Source organism: Oncorhynchus nerka, linkage group LG1, assembly GCF_034236695.1.
Source record: "Oncorhynchus nerka isolate Pitt River linkage group LG1, Oner_Uvic_2.0, whole genome shotgun sequence".
NCBI lineage: Eukaryota > Metazoa > Chordata > Actinopteri > Salmoniformes > Salmonidae > Oncorhynchus > Oncorhynchus nerka.
This window is the reverse complement of record NC_088396.1, coordinates 12,957,427-12,981,190: the sequence shown is the minus strand read 5'-3', so window position 1 is coordinate 12,981,190 and position 23,764 is coordinate 12,957,427. Positions and strand designations below refer to the sequence as shown.

General features: G+C 42.7%; 1 protein-coding gene across 1 annotated transcript in view; it reads left to right on the top strand.

Annotated features, from left to right (window-relative positions):
* Positions 1-23,764, top strand: part of LOC115142258 (bromodomain adjacent to zinc finger domain protein 2B) — an 88,876-nt gene that overhangs the window by 13,043 nt on the left and 52,069 nt on the right. Inside the window, 1 exon segment of the mRNA XM_029682016.2 lies at positions 1,803-1,846. The gene's annotated coding sequence lies outside the window, so the exon portion shown is untranslated.

The following is a 23,764-nucleotide window of genomic DNA, read 5'->3' as shown; positions in this document are numbered from 1 at the left end:
ATTTATTGAAGATTATATGAGTCCTATAAATGAAGATGGCTATTTTGGGTGCAATCAATTAGCTTAATTTCTTAGATCAAATGTATATTTTAACAAAATGTTTCAGGAATGCTAATCTTATCTGTTTCTAACTACAGAAAGGATTTCAGAACAATCTGACATGGTGGGTGTCATGGCTTGCTGAAATGACATGCAATGTCCCACTTACTCTGTGAATAAGCTCATACTTTGTTTAAACCTTTTGCAAGGGCCTCAGTTTTGGCCTGTAGCCCATTTATTCAAGATTTGTCTGGTTTTATTAACCAGCACCGTAGCCCATCCAATGCCTATGCATTCCTTAGTCCCGTCGGTCAATGTCCACAAAGTATGATTCAAGACCACTTAAGCCTAGGACGTGATACATGTCATTAGCCTATGTTTTTCTCATAGGCTACGGGTCAACATGACTTTTCTTCTATGTTTTTGAGCTCTTCTTCCCATCTGCTTTTAATCTCCATAAACCTCACTGTAGATGGACGACTAATGGGATGACTTGGTTTGGCGCAATGACTATTCTCTTCGCTGAGTTTATAGGCAGTCAAACCTTACTACTAGCCTTGGCTCTATGGTGTGTAACCTGATATGCTGTTAGGTACTGGTAGGTTATGCTAAACAGGAAGCAAAAAGAGGACATCGTCATCCTCCGAATGTGTCCTCCATCGACAAAGGGTGAATCCGGATGGATTTGTTACCAAGCCGTAGCAGGAGGGGGCATGTTTCTCTAATTAGTGTGTGAATGATACCCATCCTTTGAGTGAATGAAGGTAGAGGCACACTCCTAAGATACCCATAATTAGCTTGAAGCCATTTTGAGTGAAGCATCTGCTAGGATAGGGAAATAAGGAAATGGCATAGCATCCACAGCAGCAGCAGTCAGAGCAAATTGCCTCCTGAGCTGAAAAGGCACAAGTGCAGTTTTAACAGCATCCTGTTTACCTCGCTCTGTGCTCACTGAGAGGATTGTCCAGAAAGCAACAGTTGGCCCTGATCAAGTGCACCGAGAGGTGAATGACATGTTTGAGGTAATATGGCACAGGCCTAGGTTCAGATGAATCCTAGCTAGTCCAGGACCAGGAATCTGTGTCCATACTTGCCAATTTAAAGTAGTTTGTCGTGATTTGTAGGCTACTCCTGGAGCACTGAAAGATTAGTATAGAAAGCCTTTGTTGTTCATCACCTCTTCATTTTTATGTTGAAAATAAATTAGTCTAATATAAAGAAACAGACTGAGTCTTTTTAAATGATGATAATCATTGTCGTAACATTGATGTGATCGCTAACATTGATGTTGGGCCTTTTGCTGTCATTCATTGTTTGTGCTGCTTTTCCCTTGGCTCCGTGTGATCCTGCAGTTGTCCTGTAGACAGGTTGCATTGTGGACTAGGGGAATTTGAGTGATGCGTCAAGGCTGTAAATCATTGGCGCTTAAGTCTGCTGCTAACAGTGGGTGTTAAACTGACGCAGTCTTCGTTTACTTCACGTTCAAATTGAGACAAACACCGATGGAAACGTTAAATGAAAATAAGACATTTGCTGTCTTTTTGTTTTGTTTGCTCTGTTATATGACCATGTTGCAGCAGCAGGGCTTTGATTCCCAGCCGACGTTTGAATGCATAAGGTGTACCCCCCCCCCCCCAGGCCATAAGCCTGTCCAAATTAGCATTTTTATTTTATTTTAATGGAGTTTCAGGCAGGAATTGTGGTGAATGAATAAATCAATAAAATAAAGCAATTAAGCTGACTGTTGTCTTCTTCTTTTTCAGTTTGCAGAGCCGTGATGTCACAGAGCTGAGGATCCTCTGGAACAGTAAGTGTTTGGTCACGTTGGCTGCGTTCTAATCACCCATCGCAGCTGTAAACAATATGGTCCTACTGTTTGTGTCTTGAAGTCCCCGTTGTAATTATTGTGTCCAGAAATCAGTTTATGAAAGGATAGGCTAACTGGATAAGCACAACTCTTCAATTTAAAGCATTATTTAGGTATAGGATTAGAGATTTTTCCAATTAGGCCTAGATTTAACGAGGTCCTCTTTAATGGAATTAGTTTGTGCTACATTACACTTTGCTTTCAGTTTGCGAATTTCTAATTAGTTTGCCGTCTTGCATAGAATTAGCATGTCGACGTTTCATAACATGTATGAAAAGAAGCATTCTTTTACTTTTGGCTATTTCTAAAATAAATTACTGTCAACCAAATTGGGGTAATTGGTAGAGTTTGAGCTGTCCTTTTGACTTTGTTTTGAATTTGAAAGTGAGTCACTTTGCATACAGAAGCTTTGAACAGTGGTTGCATGGCTGCCTCTGTAAATTGTGTAGTGTTGCACCCCAGACGATGTCAGGAGGGATCTGAAAGCTTCAGCTTCACTCCTATCAGACAGTCTGACTTTTCTCTCCTGAGTAACGTCTCGAAGCCCTTCGATGTCGGAATCACGCAAACCTCTGTGGTGTTATTGTAAATACATCAGCATTTTGGAAGTCATTGGTTTCTGAACTGGTTTTTCAACCGTCAGAGAAAGATCAGGTGGTATCAGGTATCTAGTGTGTCACTGATAGCAGGACAGTGTTATCGCTGGACTTCTCCTTTCCACTTGGCTGCCCGTCGTACCTCGGGGCTACTAGCGAAGGCTTGTTGTTCTATCTGGAACATTCACTGTTCCAGTCTTCAATGAGAAACTTTCATCCAAAACAGTTCGTCACAGACCTGTTTTTCTTTCTCTGCAGTATTTCAAATGTGCAGTGTGGAGGGTTGAAAGTAAAAGGGCAATGCAAAGTATCTATAGGCAACATGTTATTTTCTACTGGAGTCGATATGCTGAAAACTAAGTGTGGTGACATGCATCGGGCCACTTTGTGATCATGAGGAAAAAGCCTGTTAGAATCTTTGTGCGACCTGCCAGGAGACGGGTCACCCACAGCGTTCTGGACAAACAGAGTTGGAATGGCAACGGGAAATGAGGAGAGGAATCCCATCAACCCCGGATTCTGATCCTACCCAGGTTGTGTGTAATGGAAACCTCCCAGGATTTATTTAAAGTCATCAGTAACCTGTAGTTTAACTAGAAGCCTGACTCTCTTCCTGCTGAGGAGACTGGAGGGGGAAGTGGGTAGATCAGGAGAGGCGAAGAGGGGGTGGTGCCCTATCGACTGGTGTTTTACAGCCCCCCGTTGGTGTGTTAGATGGGGGAGGGAGATTTTCTATCCCTCCTTTTTAAAATTTTTATATTGATGTCCTCCTACGGTTAACAGTGTGGCTTGAAAAAGGTGTATTCTGTGACGGGCCTGAGTGGCTAACAGATTGCTGGGGCTGTGTAATATGATGTGGTAGTAAATACTGGCACCTCAGCCCCGCTCCTCCTCCTCCCTTCCCTTGGCCACGGGATGGGGAGGATGAGGCGAGAGATGGTGATGAAAGAATTCCTGTCAAAGTTGAATCATAACGCTGCACGGGATACTGTTAGGTGGTATCAATCTACTACAACACCAGTTATTAACCTACGTAGATCTCAAGACATCCTGGACAGAACAGAGCTGTCGTGAGGTAGGACTCATGGCGATCAGGAAGTGTAGTCAAGGCGAGGTGTATTCCAAGGAGTCCTCTTAAGCAGGGAGCCCACCTCCATTCCATTGGGACCGCGTGGTGTTTGAATGACTGAGGGTATGTCCCAAATGGCACCCTATTCCTTGTGTAAGGACCAGAGCCCTATTGGCCCTTGTCAAAACAGTAGTGCACTGTGAAGGGAAGAGGATGCCATTCGGGACACAGACAGATAGTCAATAGCAGGCGAAGTCCATGGAGAGGAGACCAAACCCTAAAGGTCACGAGCAGTGGGCAGCCGGGCTGCGAGATGCAGGGACTTCAAAATGGATTGCATCAGCCCAGGAAGCCACCCCAGACGCCCTGCCTGTGTCTCCTGTCCTACAGACAGAATGTTAATGGGTTACAGATCTGTTATTATACTGCTGGGATCCTCCAACCAAACTTTGTCGTGTCCCCCCCCTTTTTGATTTTAGTGCTGTTTGCTCACATGCCAGTTAGGTTACGCACTGTGGCTTATGCTAACATTTTAACCTAGGCCATTCATTCAGTTAAACCTTCATATTAAGAATAAACCCATAGATTCATTGTGATCTTTGAGCGAGTGAGCTGTAAGGGGAAAGTCTGTTAGGTTTGTGAGCACTCTCGACCTCTCAGCATATCAAGAGGTTTGAAAAAGGATGCTAGCGTGAGAAGCGTTTCGCTACATCCCGCAATAACATCTGTGCAAAACATGAATGTAACCAATAAAATGTGATTTAAATGTTTTGTTTAATTGAAATGATTTTGCCGTTAGTAGACGAGGCTCTTGGCAATCCCTGACGCAGCACGCCAGATGCTGTGCTACAAATGTGAGCTGGTGCCGACCGTTCTCTCTAAGGCGACGTCTATGGGACATCAGTGGCGCTTTAGACTCTTGTGAATTATGCATGCAACACGCCTGGTAACCTCATACGGCACTGAACGCCTCTGTTTTACGCTACCTTGTAACTTGCTAATTGTCAACAAACGTGCTGTGGTGTGGTGGACCAATATCCCCAGCAGCTTTAATGCACTTGGAGATTGGGAGAAGTCCAACTTGCATTGTTTGTTCAATGCGTTCCCGGAATGAATTCATCCTGCGATCTTCCGCAGAGACGTTAGATATCGCGTGTCCATTTAAAAGGGTGTCAACCTCTCAATTCATCTCCCCTGTGTGAATGTGGCGCATGCAAGCCTCGCTGCTAATGTTTGCGCAAACGGAGCTGAATATTTGTGTCTCCTGAAGGGCAAATACAGCAGAAAAATATGTACCTTTTTTAATGAAGCGCACTGCCGTTCAATTTGCCAAGTGATTGTAGATAATCCTCAGCGAGCCATCCATCTGCAGATGGACAGGAGCCATTTGGAGGCCATCGGGCCTAGGTGGATGAGTGGGCTTTAAAAGCAGCCAGGCTGAGGATGACTGCAGGAGGGCCAGGGTGGAGATGGAGGGAGGCAGGGGATTTGTGTCTCTGCTGGCTGGGGTCAGGAGGGGGGCTGTGCTCCACAGGGATCAGGTTGGAGGGAGGGGGTCACTTACAGCCTGCTTTAAGTGCTGTCAGATAGGATAGATCCCACTGACCCCCCCCGTTCGGTGTTCAAGCCCTCTGCTGCGTACACAGCCGCACCATTCCCGGGGTGTTTCGCGTCCCCCTCCCCTCTTCATCCTCACCCCTCCATCCCCCCTGTTGTTCAGCACAGACACCCGGCCTGATTTCAGGAGCCCCCCAGGCGACGCTATTGCCGACTTGAAACAAAGCCAGTAGAAACATTTAGTTTGACTAACGTGTGCTTGGTACAGGGCCCAGTGTGTTTTTTCCCTTCTCTGAGTCATGTTGAGACGGGCTTGGAGACCGTGAGGAGTAGACATGAGAAACAGCCCCATTGAGGCAATTGGGCATCAGGGAATTTCCATGCCTCATTCTGGCCATGATTGGATTTGTGTGCAGTTCCCCTTTGTTAAAAGCAGTGGTATAAGATATAACTGAGAACGTGAGGGAAGTAATTACAGAATCGGTATTTGAAGCTGAGGGATGAGCTCCGGTCCAGCTGCGCCCACCACAGAGGCTAATTTGTTGTCAATAAACTATAACTAATCACAATGTTTCCCCTCTGGGTGAGAGGTCAGGGAAGACAGGGTCTTGGAACGGCTCTGGCGTGGTCTACACTGGGAGGTATAGAAGCAGAGGAGGGTCATAAGTGCCTCTCTGTGGTTTGGTGTGCAGATGGTGAAGGGGAAAATTGAATTTTCTTTAGTATCATTGGGTTGTTAGGGCCAGCTGCCTGCCTTCCTCTTAATGCTGGCACTGGTACTTCAGCAGAGACCAGGGGATCCCCCCCCCCCTTCTCTCTCCCTCTTTACTGCCTCAGAGGGCTGGTAAAATGCACACCACACACTTTGCACTGCAAAATGAAAATCCTTTCACACAGACTGTGTTCCCTGAAATCACTGTAAATTGCAGGTAAAGCATTCCACTCTCTCGTTACGTTGGCATGATTTAAATCCTCCCGACCCCAATCCCCTCTTATTACTATTTGAGTGTGAATTCAGATGCGTTGGAAATCTCGCAGGGCCCGGAACACCAATCTAGAAAGGCTCCAACGATATCGATGCTAATAAAATGCTCTCCTACCAGGAGCTGCATAAATGCCACTTAGCTGGATGAAGGCTGTGCTCTGCTCTGCGCCGTGCTGGGCTGGCTGCCTGCAGTGCATTGCTGCCTACAGAGTGGAGATCTGTAACGTCAGCGCCTCAGACGTGCGTAGAGGTGATACCAAGGTGAATGCTAGACTTGCAGAATGGTTGGGAATCATTGATATTCTGACTCTGAGGCTGCGAATGGCTCAGTGGCAGATGGAGTCTTTGTCAGGGAGGAGGAATGGCAGCACTGGAGTACGGTGGCTGTTTTCCCTATCAGCTCTTTCAGCTGGCTGGTGGGGGCTGACCTTCCACCACTGCCTCGCACTTTGATCAGTTAACCCCTCCCTTTGTTTACTAGGAATGTGCCATTTTTAAGGGAAATATCTGTATATGAAGTCAGAACGGGCATTGTTGTGGGTGCTGTGTAAGGATGAGGCCCTGAGAGGGACCTGTATTTAATGACTTACTACTAGGCTACCTGTTTTGTCTAAAATGTAGCCTAGTGTTCAGCTATTTTAGTCAGGCCTTCTCAACCAACCAGTCTAGCAAAATGCTAGATGCAGTAGGAAAAATCTGTTGAGCGCTTTGGTTCTCTCACTCCCATTGGTCCCGTCCTCGACTAAATACACGTGTGAATGCAAGTGTTTACACGGACATCAAAATGTCAACACCGGCATCTTTTTCTTGCCAAAGCGTAGGAGAAACACTGTTCGTAATTAGGTTCCTTGTATTTGTTTGAACAATTATGATAAACTCTCTGTATTTAAAAAAAAAAAAAAAATTGCAATGGATTAGCCTTCTTTAATTGACCTAAACACTCTGTTATAAATGAAGTAAATTGCATAAGTAAGCTTACACTCTTTTAGCACAAACGGATGTTTAGTAGAATGGCAACCACAGTCAATTTATGATATTTAAAGTAATGGATTTTCTTGTCTAACCTTTTATTTTTATGCATTGTTTGTGAAAACAACCTTAATACTGTCAGAAAATGCAAGCTTTCTCAGACGCATTCAGAGATTATGTGTACATGCCCAGAATAAAACCGTCATTAAAATGCAATAATCACTCTTGGCTGAGAGCAAATTCAAGGAAAGACAAAAATATTGAAAGGTCAGGGAAAGAAATGAGGAAAAAGAACAAACCATGGAGGGGAAAAAAAGCGAGTGACACTGAGACCCTGGTTTAATATGTATGTATTTCAGCTTGATGGTTGATTTCATTAGCCGGTCTCATTGTTATGCATCAACTGTTCTCCTGCAGCAAAATGAATATTGTATTCACTTGGCCTGAATATTCAGGAGGAAATGTTTGGATTTAGATGGCATCCTTCAGACAAATAAGAAGAAGCGTTGTTTCCCCTTTCCTGCCTGCCCTCATGGTCACAATTAATACGATTCGAGGGATTTTTGTCATTCACTCCAGATGTCGGCTAATTTGCAGTGTTGTTAAGTTGCTCTCGCTAATTTGGCCTTGTTTTCCCAGGCAAGGATATTATGGTTTTCGTGTAGTCCACCAAATATGTATGTGTTGTACAAATGAATGGTTGACCGATGCTGTCATTGTACAGTGCCTTCAGAATGTATTCACCCCCTTGACATTTTCCACATTTTGTTGTTACTTGCTTGAATTTAAAATAGATTAAATTGAGATTTTGTGTCACTGACCTACACACAATACCCATAGTGTAATTATGTTTTTTGAAAGCCTAAATAAGTTCAGGAGTAATCATTTGCTTAAATCAAATCAAATGTATTTATATAGCCCTTAACAAGTCACATAAGTTGCATGAACTTGCTCTGTGTGCAATAATAGTGTTTAGCATGATTTCTTTTGAATGACCATCTCATCTCAGTTCCCCATACATACAATTATCTGTAAGGTCCCTCAGTCGAGCAGGGAATTTCAACCACAAAGACCAGGGAGGTTTTCCTAATGCCTCGCAAAGAAGGGAACCTATTGGTAGATGGGTTAAAAAAAAAAGCAGACATTGAACATATTAATTCCACTTTGGATGGTGTATCAATACACCCAGTCACGACAAAGATACAGGCGTCCTTCCTAACCCAGGAAGGAAACGCTAAAGCAGTTAGTGTAATGGCTGCGATAGGAGAACATGTATTAACAACATTGTAGTTACTAACCTCAATGACAGAGTGAAACTAAAATATTCAAAAACATCAGTGGGGAACCCTGAGGGCCCTTTTAGGCTTTCAGAGAAGGCCTAGACATGTTGCTACTGACTCCTTGAGCAATAGCCTAGTTTCCCCATGCTTTTGTTTTGTGTGTGTGTGTGACACACACACACACAATGCCAGTGGCTGTAGCAGGTGTTATCGAGGAGGATGTGGTGGCAAATTTGTTAGCGTTACCCTTTTCAAGACTAACTTTCAACAAGAAGTTTAAATGTTGTGCAGTGGCCAACACCAGCACTGCCAGGATTGGTGCAATGAAGAAAGGGCTAACGATTATGAGCACTATCCATGGATAACTGGGTGTGAGTAAACCAAGAAGCTGTACTGCTGAGATTGCATCATCTTCAGCTCCGACAAGATGTCACCTGGGCCAGTACTGCTTTCAAAGAGACATATTCAGTGTTACGAAGTCAGCTCTGCGCCACCAAGACTCAACTTTACAGCTGCGAGCTACGGCGAGTTCAAAAATGTTTTTATTTTTATTTAACCTTTTATTTAACTAGGCAAGTCAGTTAAGAACAAATTCTTATTTACAATGACTGCCTATCCTGGCCAAAACCTAATCCGGACAACGCTGGGCCAATTGTGCGCCACCCTATTGGACTCCAAATCATGGCCGGTTGTGATACGGCCTGGAATCGAACCAGGGTCTGTAGTGACGCCCCTAGCGCTGAGATGCAATACCTTAAACCGCTGCGCCACTTGCCACCCTAACATGGAGGACACGAGTAGACCTTCAGCTTAACAAGCAGCAGTGCAGAGAGACAATATCGCACAATGATAAAATTATGCGTTCTCAAGTTTAAAGGAAAGCTATGGGTCCATCTTTGAAACTGAACTCAGTGTTGTACTCCATGTCTGACTTTGAGGGTTGGAGCCCGGCCGACGACCTCCACTTTCTCCGGCAGAAGAGGCAGAATGAGAGGTACAGTGGGGCAAAAAAGTATTTAGTCAGCCACCAGTTGTGCAAGTTCTCCCACTTAAAAAGAAGAGGCCTGTAATTTTCATCATAGGTACACTTCAACTATGACAGACAGAATGAGAAAAAAAAAAATCCAGAATCACATTGTGGGATTTTTAATGAATTTATTTGCAAATTATGGTGGAAAAAAAGTATTTGGTCAATAACAAAATATCTCAATAATTTGTTATATACCTTTTGTTGGCATTGACAGAGATCAAACGTTTTCTGTAATTCTTCACAAGGTTTCCACACACTGTTGCTGTAATTCTTCACAAGGTTTCCACACACTGTTGCTGGTATTTTGGTCCATTCCTCCATGCAGATCTCCTTGCTGGTCAACACGGACTTTCAACTCCCTCCAAAGATTTTCTATGGGGTTGAGATCTGGAGACTGGCTAGGCCACTCCAGGACCTTGAAATGCTTCTTACGAAGCCACTCCTTCGTTGCCCGGGCGGTGTGTTTGGGATCATTGTCATGCTGAAAGACCCAGCCACGTTTCATCTTCAATGCCCTTGCTGATGGAAGGAGGTTTTCACTCAAAATCTCACGATACATGGCCCCATTCATTCTTTCCTTTACACGGATCAGTCGTCCTGGTCCCTTTGCAGAAAAACAGCCCCAAAGCATGATGTTTCCACCCCCATGCTTCACAGTGGGTATGGTGTTCTTTGGATGCAACTCCAGCATTCTTTGTCCTCCAAACACGACAAGTTGAGTTTTTACCAAAAAGTTATATGTTGGTTTCATCTGACCATATGACATTCTCCCAATCTTCTGGATCATCCAAATGCTCCCTAGCAAACTTCAGACGGGCCTGGACATGTACTGGCTTAAGCAGGGGGACACGTCTGGCACTGCAGGATTTGAGTCCCTGGCGGCGTAGTGTGTTACTGATGGTAGGCTTTGTTACTTTGGTCCCAGCTCTCTGCAGGTCATTCACTAGGTCCCCCCGTGTGGTTCTGGGATTTTTGCTCAACGTTCTTGTGATCATTTTGACCCCACGGGGTGAGATCTTGCGTGGATCCCCAGATCGAGGGAGATTATCAGTGGTCTTGTCTTGTATGTCTTCCATTTCCTAATAATTGCTCCCACAGTTGATTTCTTCAAACCAAGCTGCTTACCTATTGCAGATTCAGTCTTCCCAGCTTGGTGCAGGTCTACAATTTTGTGTCTGGTGTCCTTTGACAGCTCTTTGGTCTTGGCCATAGTGGAGTTTGGAGTGTGACTGTTTGAGGTTGTGGACAGGTGTATTTTATACTGATAACAAGTTCAAACTAGTGCCATTAATACAGGTAATGAGTGGAGGACAGAGGAGCCTCTTAAAGAAGTTGTTACAGGTCTGTGAGAGCCAGAAATCTTGCTTGTTTGTAGGTGAACAAAAACTTATTTTCCACCATAATTTGCTAAATCAATTCATTAAAAATCCTGCAATGTGATTTTCTGGATTTTTTTTCATAGTTGAAGTGTACATATGATGAAAATTACAGGCCTCATCTTTAAGTGGGAGAACTTGCACAATTGGTGGCTGACTAAATACTTTTTTGCCCCACTGTATGTACCAACTGTATCTGCTTACTTGTCTGGTCTTGACTATTCCCGTGTCCGCTGACTCAGTTGAGAGGATCAAGACTTACTCTAGGAAAACTACTGGGCAGGCCCAAGTGTCAGCCTTGACTTTGATCTCAATCGAGAAAGTACTTCTCTCGGATATAAAATCAAATGACCCTGCATTACCCATTTCATAAAGGACTGAAGGATGGACTTCGTTTTCAAATGATCTGGTGAATGGCACAGTTTTGAATGGGCTGCTTATTCTTTAACATTACTTGATGCTGTGTTCGACTGTTTCTATTGACACTTTGTTTCAGCATGGTACTGAAATAGCGGGGGCACCGCGGCTGTTTCCTCTGCTCTGACTCGCAGTAACTGTCCATGGTGCTGAATCAATAGTTAGGCCTGTGTGTTTATTCCGCCACTGTGTGAGTGTGACTGTTTGTCTTTTTGGAACTGTTTCTGTGTATGGCTTTTCGGCCATATATATCACGGTGGCGTATGAATGCATTTCTAACGGGTTATAGAGTAGCCTGAACAACGCAATTATCACAACATTCTTCATGGCTGTTGCTGTGCCAGTGTTGTCTCTGTGTGAGCTGTGAGATGTCTCAGGCCTGTTTTTGATTTTGTCATCAAAAAACATTGCTACTACTAATGCAGTATGGCCTAATAATAATAATAATAATAATAATAATAATAATAATAATAATACTTCTGGCCAATTCACAGAATTGTACAAAATATATATATCGATATAAAAACAATGTTATCTCTAAATAAGCGTAGTTGTACAATTCAATGGCCAAATCCATTGCATTTCAAACAGTCCGCAATAATGGAATGAATTCGAGGCTTGTGAAGTTATACCGTGGCTAAATATAAGCCTTCCACAACCATAAGACCCACTAATAATTGTATTATATTATCAAAATAGTTTAACCTGCATTTTTTTCCCCTCAATGGTCACTGATTAGGCTTTCAAGTGTATGAAAATGTCTTTTTTTTTTTATTTTTTTTTTTACAAATTCAGCTACATTCATAATGCACATTTACTAATAATGACTAACTTATCGTAGCAGGCATTAGGTGATAGAAAATTAAGAGGTCTCATGAACAATCTCTCAATCCCACATGCTAGTGGTTAGCCAGCTAATCTTTTCTATTTCAAGTTTAGCCAACTTGGATCTATTTGCTAGCTAACAAGGTTGAACAGTTGTATTGTTATGAACACACCGTTCTGTCTGTCTCCAACTGTTTGAAAAGCATGTTAGCCTTTCCACTTTGTTCAGATGTTGTTAAACTCATAATACCCTTTGGCTTAAATGCTTTCAGAATCAGTGTTAATTGATACTCTCGTTTTAGTAGTGTGCTCTATGCGCAATTTGAGTAGTTGAGACGTAAAAAGGGTATCGTTAGAAAAGGTAACTTCTCCTCTGTTACAGTAAAATGTCTCAATGTGTTTTGGTCTCCGTATGACCGATTTTCTGTTGGACCAAGTCAAATGCAAATGGCGAGTTGAAACCGCTTGTCAGAGAGGAAGACGTGATCTCTCAACTTTGTTGGTGTGGGAGGCAGGCAGAGGGGCTTGGTGTGTGTCTGTGTAAACCATAGAGGAAGAAGCAAAGCAAGAGTTGTCACTCTCTCAAAAATCTGTCCAAAATAAGGCTTGCGTGTTTCTATGGGCTTATTTTGGACAAGTTTTTCGCCTGCCTTCCCGCCTTTGGGATGATGACTCCCATTGTTAAGGCGGAGACGTGCATCTCTTCATTAGATACAGATCTGGTGTAAATGCGCCCTATAAAGGCAAAGTGCAGTAACTACAAATTTGGTAAAATCTTTGATCTGTTGTAATGGCCAGGTATATTATCATATTAATATGGTATTGAGAGTCCTGAAACAAGAACAAGCCAGTTGATCAGATTCAGAATTTATGAACCCAAAATTGCTGTCTGTCTAGACAGAAAAATACTTAAATCAGATTTGACAATAATACATTTTTTACTGCACTTTGCTTTTGTAGGGCAGAATACACATTAGCCTATATTGACGATTTGTCAATAGGAGTGAAACAGCATTTAAAATTGATGTGAGTTTAATGCTGATGCAGTACAGTGTCCTGGCCCACTGCTGTGGTGTTTTTCAGCTCCCAGCTTTCACAGACAGATTAACCTGCCAGTTAGCTGGACCCGCTCCACTTTACATTCACATTTACAAATGCATGACCGGACTCAGCCAGCAAGCCAAGCAGCAGGGCTGACTCCTGTCTCCTCCTGTCTCACTCCACAAGAGCAATCTAATGAAATGGATATCATCAAGATCCATTTACCCACATTGGAAAGGAATCAACCAAAGCTCTAGTGCAGAAGTGACTCGCCCTTGTTAAATTCACTCGCTGTCAAATTCCCCTCCTACAGTAAGCCTTGTACAATTGCTCAAGGTTAACTGAGCTGAGTTGTATCTCAATAGGAGAAGCAAAACGGGGCTGAATAGTATTGACTGGGCTAATGTGGTGTTTAGGGAAGGCCGTGGTGTGTCCTTGGTGAGAGAATGATAACAGCACTGACTGGACATATTGGCCATGGAGCTGATGACGGGCACACCAGTAGGCCTCACGACTGCTTGTCATAGATGAGAGGACGTAGAACGCATCCCAAATGACACCCTATTTAGTGTGCCATTTTTGACAAGTGCTCTATGAATTGATTGTTTCACGTTCCCATTCAAAATCGGTCAGAAATTAAATTCTTCATATTTGGAAAATGCTATAGCTCAACGGCAAAGAAACATCTTGAAAAATAGCATTTCTAAGTACAGGTGGTCAAAGTAATTAAGTCTACCGAGGCCCATTTCATATTGCCATACAAGCCCCCATTTTAAGTGTAGCCTAGCCAATGACTGCAGAGGTGTATGCCTATGTGTCGTTTGCTCTCGAGATATTGTTGTCGATGTGAAACCCTGGAACTGAAGAGGGAGTAGTTATTTTCTTTCTGTATTAAGGGTGAGATTGTCCTGTGATGTCAGGCATCTGTCCTCCCCTGTTTCAGGCCCTGCTGCACACAGCACACAGAGGGCACTGCCTAGTGAGGTGCTACTTGCCTGCTGTAACAGGAACTGGGTGTGTGGATGAGCAGTTTCCATTAGCACGACTCCTGTGTGTGCGCAAGGTGCTCTGTTTCACACCATCCACCATCAACCTGGCCCTGCTAGCAAAACACACATAGTGAAGTCGCTCGTCTGCTTAGTAAAGGTGGCACAAATTTCTGTAGGACTTAAAATGTGTGTTTTTAAAGGTAGGCCTAGTCGACTCCACGATTTAGCCCATTTTTTGATTTATGGTTTCATTTGCTGTTATGGTTAGGCCTGTCCATAGATTGAAAATCTTTATGACAACGTAAAAGTATCTCCCCTGTACCAATTCAGATGGAAGCCTTTGGGAAATGAATATTCCTCACCTTGTGATGACTGACTGCACTGAGATTCTGGCAAGGAAAGGGTTAACATGGGGGGTGTTGCCCTGATAGTGAAGGGGAGTATTAGGGAAGGCAGAGAGGGCAGTGAGACTTCAGAGGAATTGTGAGGCTTTATGTGGTCACAGGTTACAGACGAGTGCCAGTTGATGTTTTTGCATGCAAATGAGTGTTGAGCAGCCAGAGCCTCTCCCGCTGAGAATTCACTTCATTCATTTCAGCCTGCCCTTCACTCTCTGTCAGCACACCGCAGTTTGACATCTTACCCCAGGATGGTGTCCTGTGAATGTTGAGCGTTGGGTGCACTCTAAGTAAGAGGGTGCGTGTGCTCTTGCGTGTGTTTGTATGTGTGTGTGTACCGTCTGTGTGTGCTCCCGTGTACGTGTAGCATGCCCACCTCTACCCTGAGATCACCTAGACCTAGCATGCATATCAGAAATCCCAGACCACTTTCGAGGTCTAACCTGGAAAACAGTGTGACTATCTGTTTACAGAGCTGTGACTGAGCAGTGAAGTAGTCAGAGATGTTGGGTGGAAATGAATGGGCTAGATTGGCCTACTCACCTTAGCGTCATTCTCAGAAATCTGGTAATGTGGGGGAAGATGTGGGCTCTGTCCAAGTCCACAGCCAAACATATCATTATGCCATCAGGCAGCACTGCTTTAAACAGGTTTAGTAACATGCCTCTGTCAAGGTAAAAACAAGCTTTGGATTTGCATCGCTCACAAGCAACTACATAAAGGTTTATTGGCCTATAGTAGAGCTGTGAGTATTTATGATTTACAGACAACGTTTGTCATGTTCTATTGATCTGAAGTAGGCTGTTTTTATGTTGTCCCTCTGCTTGCAAACGACCAAGTCCTTGTGATTGATTTATTTTTGCCAATTCATATGAATCCTTGACATTTGTAGTTCTAGTTTGATGAAGCTGAATCCGACAATGTTGGATAAAGAATTCTAGACAAGAAGAAGGCTGAATTCAGATCTACCGTATGAAATATTAAGATGGACATTTTCTAGCCTTCTAAGCCGGTAGAGCGTTCAGCAGTGTCCAACACTAGAGAGTCGTATTAGGCTACACATTTTAGCTAGGATATGAATTAGAGCACTGAGACCCAGAGATGCATACTGGGATGATGGCAATGTTAGTTTAGCAGAGACAAGCGCTTTTTAAAAATGTATTTAATTAATAATTTTTTTGAAGATGGCTCAGAGGCAGACAGGAAATTAGTTATTTTCTCTGCACATTCATCAAAATAAAAATAGTCTTGAGTATCCCAAGTGACTCTTTCAGCCCTCAATACACTGTGTAAAAAGCCACAGCTGCACACACACATGCGCCTCACTGTTAACTCTCCTATGACTTTCAGGTGTTTTGGAGCAATATTAAAATCAACTCTCTGTTCTCTGCTGCTTCCCCTTTCAGTCTCCAATCTTTTGTACTTCGTTTTTCCTTCTGTAAGGAATAAAGGATTTTGAAATACGACGGTCTATTTTTATTTGAGAACCTGAACAGCATGACCGGGAAAATATAATCAGACCACCAGGCCTATGTTATTGTAAAACACAGCTAAGTATGGGACCAAGCTTGAGAAATTCACTACAGATGATAATGGTTCATAGTATTACCTGTAAGGTTCTGACTCCACTGTCTGATTAACCTTTTGTTTTAATGGCTCCCAGAAACACAGTGCAGACAGAGGTTGCATGCGCCACATGACTCGCCTCTCGTCCGGAGACGAATGGAATCCGGGATATTGGAGAGCTCACATAATGGCGTGTTAACCAAAATTATGTATTTTTTAAATCTTATTTTTGCTGTGGCCTGATGCCTGAAAGGTGTACAGCAGCCTCTGCTTTTCAGATCAGGAAGTGCAGTGCAGTGACGGCAGCAGCCTGGTTTCTGCTTTCTGTTTTGCATGTCAAAATAACCTGGAAAAAGCACCCTATTCCAAATCCACTCTCAAATGTTATTTGTCTTTGATAGCAGCTAGTCCTACAGTGATCTGATCAGCTGTTGCTTGAACACGTTCTCTGTGTTTCTCAGTGGTAGTTAATGATAGTCTGGTTTATCTCCTCTGATCAGTCTTTGTACCAACATTTGCTTGGCTCAGCTATTTGAATGGATAGGCCCTGCATAGCATTAATAACACTGCCCTAACTGTTTGTTATTATTTTATTGACGTATCCTAACAAGTCTATTTCCTGTTCAAGTTTGTATCTGTGATTGAGCAGCGTTGGACGATCGTTTAGGCTCGAGGGCCACACCGGGATTTCAAAATTCAGCAGAGGGCCACGCAGATTTTTTTTTTTCTCTCCCCGGACCGATTTGTTTGTCAAAAGCAGAAAAAGGGCAGTTGAAAACATATAGGTCCATCATAATTTCGATGTCGTTTTAATCTATTTTTAGTGTCCTGGAGTAAATTATTGTTACCCATTTCCACTTTTGGTGTTGAGGAATCCCCTATTTGTTGAAAAAAGAGCAACGCTTTTCTTTCCTTTAACATCTCTGGTTGCCAAATAAAGTTCAGCTGTCTCTGTGATGCTTTACAGCGGGGGGTGTTGTTTTGGAGGTTCAAGTTGATTTACACGTAACATCTGTCTTTGACAGGTGTGAGGTACCACCAAGGCTATGCCCTGACTCTTTCCTTCTCTAAATTATATAGATTAATCAAACTGGGGCATCTGTAGCTATGCAGGCCAGGGCCCATATCTACAAAGCGGCTCAGAGTAGGAGTTTTCTATCAGTTTTGTCTTTAAGATCATAAGATTATATGGTGGCAATTCCACGGTAATGTATGCAAAACACAAACCTTTGAAATCAAAGTTTAACAAACCACACAACTCTATGCTCAAGGGCTACTTTTAAGAATTTACACTTTTACAAAAACACATTTACTGGAACAACTTAGCGGATTTTTGTGTCCACGTTTTCCAAAAGCTCTTAAATATCGGCTCCGAATTTAGATTTGACGATTTCTGCAGAAAGAATGGGGTGTCAGCTATGACATGACACATCGACTTAGAAAAAAAGTATATTTTGATCTGTACTACACATAAATACAGAATGCCATTCTCTTCCTAAACAGGTACACAAAGGTAGTAATATGCAATATCCTCCTGTTGCATATTTGGGTATTATTCTACATACGGGCTATTATTTTAATGAGCTCTGCCCCCAAACCAGACTAAATTTGGTTGGTCCAGACCAGACCACATCTGGACATCAAATTACAGCACAGTAGTGCTTAGAGTACAGCACAGAACCTTAGAATTCAGTAGAGTACATTATAGTGTATTCAACTCAAGTGTACTCTGTTTTAATCACTTAATAATTCATAGACAGATGTATCAGTAAAAACACTAATTGATAGGTCTACTTGTTACTTCTGTGAACTTTCATTATCCTCATGAGGAGAGAAATTAGAAAGTATCTTAAAGATATGTGTGGTTTTGATAACGGAGGCAGTGTTTCTTAAACTTACAGAAGGCAGAAACATTTCTCAAACTAAATACGTGATGATATTAGATGGCAGGAGACTTACTTCAACATTATTGTGTTTTGAGATATTTCTAATGACCTTTTTGACTTTTCTGGTAAATGTTTTTAAAACCCCTTTTCCATCTGTTTGATCAGAAATCAAAGCCTTATTCCTAATTTTTGGGATGGAAAATGGTTGAAAAATGTAAACTCAGCAAAAAAAAGAAATGTCCTTTTTTCCCTGGCCCTGTCTTTAAAATAAGTAAAAATACAAATAACTTCACTGTAAAGGGTTTAAACACTGTTTCCCATGCTTGTTTAATGAGCCATTAACAATTAATGAACATGCACCTATGGAACGGCCGTTAAGACACTAACAGCTTACAGACGGTAGGCAATTTAAAATATATATATATATATATATATACATACATACATACATACACAGTGCCTTGCGAAAGTATTCTGCCCCCTTGAACCTTGCAACCTTTTGCCACATTTCAGGCTTCAAACATAACGATATAAAACTGTATTTTTTCTGTGAAGAATCAACAACAAGTGGGACACAATCATGAAGTGGAACGACATTTATTGGATATTTCAAACTTTTTTAACAAATCAAAAACTGAAAAATTGGGTGTGCAAAATTATTCAGCCCCTTTACTTTCAGTGCAGCAAACTCTCTCCAGAAGTTCAGTGAGGATCTCTGAATGATCCAATGTTGACTTAAATGACTAATGATGATAAATACAATCCACCTGTGTGTAATCAAGTCTCCGTATAAATGCACCTGCACTGTGATAGTCTCAGAGGTCCGTTAAAAGCGCAGAGAGCATCATGAAGAACAAGGAACACACCAGGCACGTCCGAGATACTGTTGTGAAGAAGTTTAAAGCCGGATTTGGATACAAAAAGATTTCCCAAGCTATAAACATCCCAAGGAGCACTGTGCAAGCGATACTATTGAAATGGAAGGAGTATCAGACCACTGCAAATCTACCAAGACCTGGCCGTCCCTCTAAACTTTCAGCTCATACAAGGAGAAGACTGATCAGAGATGCAGCCAAGAGGCCCATGATCACTCTGGATGAACTGCAGAGATCTACAGCTGAGATGGGAGACTCTGTCCATAGGACAACAATCAGTCGTATATTGAACAAATCTGGCCTTTATGGAAGAGTGGCAAGAAGAAAGCCATTTCTTAAAGATATCCATAAAAAGTGTTGTTTAAAGTTTGCCACAAGCCACCTGGGAGACACACCAAACATGTGGAAGAAGGTGCTCTGGTCAGATGAAACCAAAATTGAACCTTTTGGCAACAATGCAAAATGTTATGTTTGGCGTAAAAGCAACACAGCTCATCACCCTGAACACACCACCCCCACTGTCAAACATGGTGGTGGCAGCATCATGGTTTGGGCCTGCTTTTCTTCAGCAGGGACAGGGAAGATGGTTAAAATTGATGGGAAGATGGATGGAGCCAAATACAGGACCATTCTGGAAGAACCTGATGGAGTCTGCAAAAGACCTGAGACTGGGACGGAGATTTGTCTTCCAACAAGACAATGATCCAAAACATAAAGCAAAATCTGCAATGGAATGGTTAAAAAATAAACATATCCAGGTGTTAGAATGGCCAAGTCAAAGTCCAGACCTGAATCCAATCGAGAATCTGTGGAAAGAACTGAAAACTGCTGTTCACAAATGCTCCCATCCAACCTCACTGAGCTCGAGCTGTTTTGCAAGGAGGAATGGGAAAAAATGTCAGTCTCTCGATATGCAAAACTGATAGAGACATACCCCAAGCGACTTACAGCTGTAATCGCAGCAAAAGGTGGCGCTACAAAGTATTAACTTAACTTCTTGCGTCGAGCCATCCCGGATCCGGTATCGTGACTACAGCCTCAAGCTCATTACCATAACGCAACGTTAACTATTCATGAAAATCGCAAATGAAATTAAATTAATCTATTTGCTCTCAAGCTTTGCCTTTTGTTAAAAACACTCATCTCAGATTTTCAAAATATGCTTCTCAACCATTGCAAAACAAGCATTTGTGTAACAGTATTGATGGCTAACGTAGCATTTAGCGTTAGCATTCAGCATGCAACAATTTCCACAAAAAACAGAAAAGCATTCAAATAAAATCATTTACCTTTGAAGAACTTCAGATGTTTTCAATGAGGAGACTCTGTTAGATAGCAAATGTAACGTTTTTACAAAAAATATTATTTGTGTCGACTAATCGCTCCGTTTTGTTCATCACGTTTGGGTAAGGAAAAAAAAAAAAATCATTAAAACGCTAACTTTTTTCCAAATTAACTCCATAATATCGACAGAAACATGGCAAACCGATGTTTAAAATCAATCCTCAAGGTGTTTTTCACATATCTATCGACGATAACTGCCACGATGGATTTTTACTTTCTCTTCTGAAGAAATGGAACGCGCATGGACCTACAGATTACGCACACAGGACACCGGGCGGGACACCAGGTAAATGTAGTCTCTTATGGTCAATCTTCCAATGATATGCCTACAAACACGTCACAATGCTGCAGACACCTCGGGGAATAGACAGAAAGCGCGGGCTCATTCCTGGCGCATTCACAGCCATATAAGGAGACATTGGAACACAGCGCCTTCAGAATCTGGGGCATTTCCTGTATGAAACTTCATCTTGGTTTCGCCTGTTGCATTAGTTCTGGGGCACTCACAGATAATATCTTTGCAGTTTTGGCGACGTCAGAGTTTTGTCTTTCCAAGGCTGTCAATTCCATGCATAGTCGAGCATCTTTTCGTGACAAAATATTGCGCTTAAAACAGGCACGTCTTTTTATCCAATAATGACATTAGCGCCCCCATAGGTTGAACAGGTTAAGGGGGCTGAATAATTTTGCACGCCCAATTTTTCAGTTTTTGATTTGTTAAAAAAGTTTGAAATATCCAATAAATGTCATTCCACTTCATGATTGTGTCCCACTTGTTGTTGATTCTTCACAAAAAAAATAGTTTTATATCTTTGTTTGAAGCCTGAAATGTGGCAAAAGGTCGCAAAGTTCAAGGGGGCCGAATACTTTCGCAAGGCACTGTGTGTGTGTATATATATTTGTTTTTTAACCTTTATTTAACTAGGCAAGTCAGTTAAGAACAAATTCTTATTTTCAATGACGGCCTAGGAACAGCGGGTTAACTGCCTGTTCAGGGGCAGAACGACATATTTGTACCTTGTCAGCTCGGGGATTTGAACTTGCAACGCTCTAATCACTAGGCTAACCTGCCACCCCAATTAAGGTCACGGTTATGAAAACTTAAGACACTAAAGAGGCCTTTCTACTGACTCTGAAAAACACCAAAAGAAAGATGCCCAGGGTCCCTGCTCATCTGCGTGAACATGCCTTAGCCATGCTATAAGGAGGAATGAGGACTGCAGATGTGGCCAGGGCAATAAATTGCAATGTCCGTACTGTGAGACTCCTAAGACAGAGCTACAGAGAGACAGGACGGACAGCTGATCGTCCTCGCAGTGGCAGACCACGTGTAACAACCTGCAAAGGATCTGTACATCTGAACATCACACCTGCGGGACAGGTGCAGGATGGCAACAACAACTGCCCGAGTTACACCAGGAACGCACAATCCCTCCATCAGGGCTCAGACCGTCCGCAATAGGGTGAGAGAGGCTGGACCGAGTGCTTGTAGGCCTGTTGTAAGACAGGTCCTCACAGACCTCACCGGCAACAACGTCGCCTATGGTCACAAACCCACCGTCGCTGGACCAGACAGGACTGGCAAAAGTGCTCTTCACTGACGAGTCGCACCAGGGGTGATGGTCGGATTCACGTTTATCGTCGAAAGAATGAGCGTTACACCGAGGCCTGTACTCTGGAGCGGGAGCAATTTTGGAGGTGGAGGGTTGGACTGAGCTTGTTGTCATTGCAGGCAATCTCAACGCTGTGCGTTACAGGGAAGACATCCTCCTCTCTCATGTGGTACCCTTCCTGCAGGCTTATCCTGACATGACCCTCCACCATGACAATGCCACCAGCCATACTGCTCGTTCTGTGAGTGATTTCCTGCAAGACAGGAATGTCAGTGTTCCTGCCATGGCCAGCGAAGTGCCCGGATCTCAATCCCATTGAGCACGTCTGGGACATGCTGGATCAGAGGGTGAGGGCTAGCCCCCAGAAATGTGCGGTAACTTGCAGGTGGGGCAACATCTCACAGCAAGAACTGGCAAATCTGGTGCAGTCCATGAGGAGGAGATGCACTGCAGTACTTAATACAGCTGGTGGCCACACCAGATACTGACTGTTACTTTTGATTTTGACCCCCCCATCCCACACCTTTTTGTTCAGGGACACATTATTCCATTTCTGTTGGTCACATGTCTGTGGAACTTGTTCAGTTTGTCTGACTCTTATGTTCATACAAATATTTACACGTTAAGTTTGCTGAAAATAAATGCAGTTGAGAGTGAGAGGACATTTCTTTTAGTTTTTATATATGCCTTTAATTTCTCAAAGATATCGACTCTTAGGTTTCATTTGACACCCAATTTTGATACACTCCTATACATTTCACATGTTGGTGCTCATGGGTCCTTTTACATGGAAATGATCATGGACACAAGCAGTTCGCTACACCCGCAATAACATCTGCTAAATATGTGTATGTGACCAACATTTTATTTTATTTGACAGGTTGGGACCTGATCTTAGATCAGCCCTCCTCCTTTGAGATGATTTGTGCATATAGTCCCAGGTATGTGATTGAGTTCATACACTGGTAAGAGGTCTTCAGACAGATCACATAATGTACATAGCCTACAATACATTTTGGGAGTATCTCTCTCTGGCTTGGCCGACAGAGAAGCCAACAATTTTCCCATACATTTTTTGGGAGATCTTTGGTATCAGCTGCCAGCAACTTTTGCTTGTCTAAAAAACGCTTTATGGCCTGGACTGGCTCAGTTGTTTGAGCCAGGAGAGGATACTGTAATCAACTGTCTATGGCCTCAAACGTTCTGTCTGTGCCCTCAAACTAGGCTGCTGATTGGCTCTTGAACAGGAAGACGTGGCAGGACAACAGATTACCGTAACCGCTACTGTTGTCATAGGTTTACTGTAAAATGCAAATAAACAATAGGCCTAGGCCATAATGCACTGGTATCCATTTTGCAATGTTTTCCTCTCAACCAGAGGGAGAGATAAGCACCCTGACTGTCTAGCCACTGTCAGTTTACATATGGTGCCTTCAGAAAGTATTCATACCCCTTTACTTTTTCCACATATTGTTGTTACGGCCTGAATTTAAAATTGATTAAACAGATTTTTTGGGGGTCACTGGCCTACACACACAATACCACTTAATGTCAAAGTGGAATTATGTTTTTCAATATTTTTTACTAATTTAATAAAAATACAAAGCTGAAATGTCTCGAGTCAAGTGTTCAACCCCTTTGTTATGGCAAGTCTAAATATGATCAGTAGTAAAAATGTGTTTAAGTCGCATAATAAGTTGCATGGACTCCAATGATTTTCCAATGCCTCGCACAGAAAGGCACCTATTGGTAGCAGACATTGAATATTAATTTCACTTTAGATGGTGTATCACGTGTCCTTCACAACTCCGTTGCCGGAGAGGAAGGAAACCGCTCACGGATTTCACCATGAGGCCAATGGTGACTTTACAGAGTTTTAATGGCTGTGATAGGAGAACTTTGGATGGATCAACATCATTGTAGTTACTCCAGAATACTAACCTAAATGACGGAGTGAAAAGAAGGAAGCCTGTTTGTGACAAATCCAACGCAACAAAGTGTACCACTCTTCATATTTTAAAGCATGATGGTGGCTGCATCAT